General features: G+C 40.9%; 1 pseudogene; it reads left to right on the top strand.

Moving 5' to 3' along the window:
* Positions 1-1,359: 1,359 nt before the first annotated feature.
* LOC143843937 (plasma membrane calcium-transporting ATPase 1 pseudogene) lies at positions 1,360-2,904 on the top strand (annotated as a pseudogene).
* The last annotated feature ends 1,259 nt before the right edge of the window (positions 2,905-4,163 follow it).

Below are 4,163 nucleotides of genomic sequence, written 5' to 3'. Positions count from 1 at the left end.
GAGTTACAATCTTGGTTGTAGCAGTGCCAGAAGGCCTTCTACTTGCCGTCATGATCTCACTTGCCTACTCTGTGAAAAAAATGATAGACAATAACCTAGTGCGACATTTGGATGCCTGTGAGACTATGGGTAATGCAACAGCAATTTGCTCAGATAAAACAGGAACTTTAACCATGAATAGAATGACAGTGGTCCAAGCTTTTTTTGGTGGCATCCATTACCAAGCTGCTCCTTCACCGAATGCAATTCATCCACCTGTTATGAATTATCTGCTGAAAGGAATCTCTGTAAACTGTGCTTATACTTCTAAAATAGTGATTCCCAAGAAAAGTGGTTGCAGCCCCCGTCATATTGGCAATAAAAGTGAATGTGCTTTGCTTGGCTTTCTTATGGAATTAAAAAAGTGTTATGAGATGGAGAGGAATAATACACCAGAGAACACACTGTTTAAAGTGTACACCTTCAATTTGGACAGGAAATCAATGAGCACTGTTTTGAGAAACCCTGATGGTAGTTTTCAAATATTCACCAAAGGCACTTCTGAAATAATCCTTGACAAATGTAGCCAAATACTGAATCATGAGGGAGAGTCTATACCTTACACACAAGACGACCATTACAACATGGGAAGGAATGTGATCACACCAATGGCCTCCAAGGGACACCAAGGGACTCCAAACCATATGTCTAGCTTTTAGAGATATAGCACCTTCTGAATCAGAACCAAACTGGGACAATAAGCATGAAATTCTCAGGGACCTGACATGCTTTGCAATTGTAGGTATTGAAGATCCAGTGAGACTAAGGCTGAATCTGCACGAAGCTTTTATTGCAATTCCAGATCGATTAAATCCCTCCCGCCTACATTGAAATTGATTTCCATTTTGATTTTGGTTGATGGAAATTTTCCATCTGCAGCCTCCATGCCTCGACCCACATTGACCCTACCTTTTCACCGGAATATCAGGGAGCGCTTATTTTCCGGGATATCCGACTAAAGCGTTCCGGAAGCCCAATAGATGAAAGTGTAGATGTCTGCGGCTTCGGATTAACTAGCACTCCCCCTCCCCACTTTTTTACAATGCTGTAAAAGTGTTTACAATGCTGACGTAGCATGGTTGTCTCTTACTGACTGGTCGAGTTGCGGACTCAAAAAGAAAGGACTATCCTTTGGATCCTTTGCTTGGGATTGTTGAGACACTAATATTCCATTATTCGCAGTTTTATGCTACTCTCTGCTCTTTGCTCACTAATCTGAACATACATTTTACAGAACCTTTTCTTTTTTTAAAATTATTTAAGGGCCTTGAGGCATAATATATTCTTTGTCTAAGTGGAAACAGGGCTACAGTCATGTGGGGAAGCCCATCCAAATGCAGATGGCGAAAACGACTGAAGGCTGTTTCGGTTCAGGGAAACCGTTTGTTGCAGATCACTTACTATGTCCGGGCCAGAATCAGACGGAGATCGGTAAGAATGAATGCGGGGAAAATCATTCAGTGCAGAATAGGCCCAGAAGTTCCCCCAGCAATAAAAACATGCCAAAATGCTGGCATTGTACTGCGCATGATCACTGGGGATAACATTCACACTGCTCGTGCTGTAGCTATAAAATATGACATCTTGCACCCTGCGGATGAGTTTCTATGCCTGGATGGAATAGGCGAATCCGGAGTCCTGAAGGAGAGATTAAACAAGAGCTGATCGACCACATCTGGCCTTGGCTTCGTCTGCTTGCAAGGTTCTCACCAACTGATAAGTATGTCTTGGTTGAAGGCATCATTAATAGCAACATCTCAGAACAAGGGCAAGTAGTTGCTGTGACTGGTGACGGCACTAATGATGGGTCGGCTTTAAAAAAAGCTGATGTTGGCTTTGTGATGGGAATTGCTAGGACAGATGTGGCTAAGGAAGCCTCTGACATCATCCTCACAGATTTCAACTTCTCGAGCGTTGTGAAAGCCATTACGTGGGGAGGAATGTATTTTGACAGCATTTGCAAATTCCTTCAGTTTTAGCTCACCGTCAACATAGTAGCAGTACTTGTGGCTTTTGGAGGTGCCTGTGTCACCCAGAATTCCCCTCTGAAAGCTGTTCAGATGCTTTGGGTCAATCTCATTATGGATACGTTTGCTTCTCTTGGCCATAGAAAAGTCAACGGAAATTCTCTTGGAATGGAAACTATACGGTAGAAAGAAACCCCTCATCTCCCGTACAATGCTGAAAAACATTTTGTTCCATGTCTTTTATCAACTTGTAGTTATCTTCGTACTACTTTTTGCAGGGGATAAATTCTTTGATATTGAAAGTGGACGAGATGCACCCATCCAAGGCGCACCGAACCAACACTACACAATTATATTTCATACATTTGTACTGATGCTGCTTTTTAAGGAAATCAATGCACGCATGATCCACAGGGGGAAAAATGGATTTGAAGGGATATTCACAAATCCCGTATTTTGTAGTATGATTGGGGGAACTTTTGCTATACAACTCCTCATTGTTCAAACCGGACGCCCTTTAGCTGTGTATAACTTGAGTTAGATCAGTGGCTCTGGTCAGTCTTCCTCGGTATGGGGGCTGATATGGGGACAGCTGGTCATAAGTATTCCAGACAAGTATTTGCTGTGCTTGGGGGAAGTTGATGAAGGGCCACCAAAAGAAGAAATAATTGAAGCAGAACAAGCTGAATAGTCGACAAAGGTCGACTATGGAGAGCAGGAACTGAATCGCAGTCATATCTGGGAATTTATGTATGATATGTTTTATGTGTTTTATTGTATGTTTTTTATTGGGGGTTTTATATGATTGTAACTTGCCTCGGGCCTCCGTGGAGAGGCAAGGAATAAATCTAATAAATAAATAAATATTTTGTGGTATAGGGGGCTGTCTAGAATACAAATGCAGTGCAGAGTAATGAAGGCATTTCGTGCTTCCTTATATAATGACCAAGAGCCTCCTTGTGGCGCAGAGTGGTAAGGTAGCAGACATGTAATCTGAAAGTTCTGCCCATGAGGCTGGGAGTTCAATTCCAGCAGTCGGCTCGAGGTTGACTCAGCCTTCCATCCTTCCGAGGTCGGTAAAATGAGTACCCAGCTTGCTGGGGGGTAAACGGTAATGACTGGGGAAGGCACTGGCAAACCACCCCGTAGTGAGTCTGCCATGAAAACACTAGAGGGCGTCACCCCAAGGGTCAAACATGACCCAGTGCTTGCACAGGGGATACCTTTACCTTTATATACTGACATGGAATCAACAGACAGCAGCAAAACTGTCTAACACAAGTGTATCTGAAAACTTCATTACTGAATGTCACTTCAAAAAGGGCAATATGCTCACTGTTGGTATTAAGAAATTAATAGCGTGTTTTTTTCTCCATGGTTGCTAATGAAACACATTTTGGAAGACTCCAGCACAGTATATAGGAAATAAAGAATTACATGAGAAGTCCATTATGACTTTTACATATAGATCTGAACATTATCCTAGCAGACCTTGACTGGAGGATTGACATTTCTTTTTACAAGAGGTGTCCACAGAAAAAGAGAGGGATAAAGCCAGAAGTCTTAACTTTTTAATTGTTAATGATTACAGTGTGATAAAGGATAGAAGTTAATATGTTAATAAATTAGTTATATATGATTAATTGACACTGCTGAAACCATCAGGCTCATGGCAGTTTATAATAAAAAGATTAAAATTCATTTTAAATTTCATTTTAAAAAGTTCAGTGGTTCTTAGAAAAAACAGATTTATAAAGAATAAAAGTGGAACTTAGTCTTTTAATTTTTGTTGCTTCTTGCTTAATTAGGGGGGGAAGTAGTTTGCGCAAATTATGCATTGGAATAAAAAACAAAGAACATAAAAACATCTTAAAAATTAATTGGTTCTTACAAGTATAAATGACAGAAGTTAAGTGATAGTCTTTCACTTTTTCTACTGTTTATTACTGACCGATTAGCTATTTATGGGCCCTTAATTACCTCTTGGGAACTCTACCATCTCCCTAGTAAATATGGCAACAATTAGGCTGTACTTATATGTATTTTGTTCTTGATAGCAAAGATTATCCTTACCATAGTTCCCTTATATGAAATCGAAATAGCCATCTGGGTGGCGCAATCCGGGGGTTGTCCAGGCGGTGTCCAGGACACCAGAAC

Source organism: Paroedura picta, chromosome 8 (assembly GCF_049243985.1).
Source record: "Paroedura picta isolate Pp20150507F chromosome 8, Ppicta_v3.0, whole genome shotgun sequence".
NCBI classification, from domain to species: domain Eukaryota; kingdom Metazoa; phylum Chordata; class Lepidosauria; order Squamata; family Gekkonidae; genus Paroedura; species Paroedura picta.
This window is presented reverse-complemented; position numbering and strand designations above follow the sequence as displayed.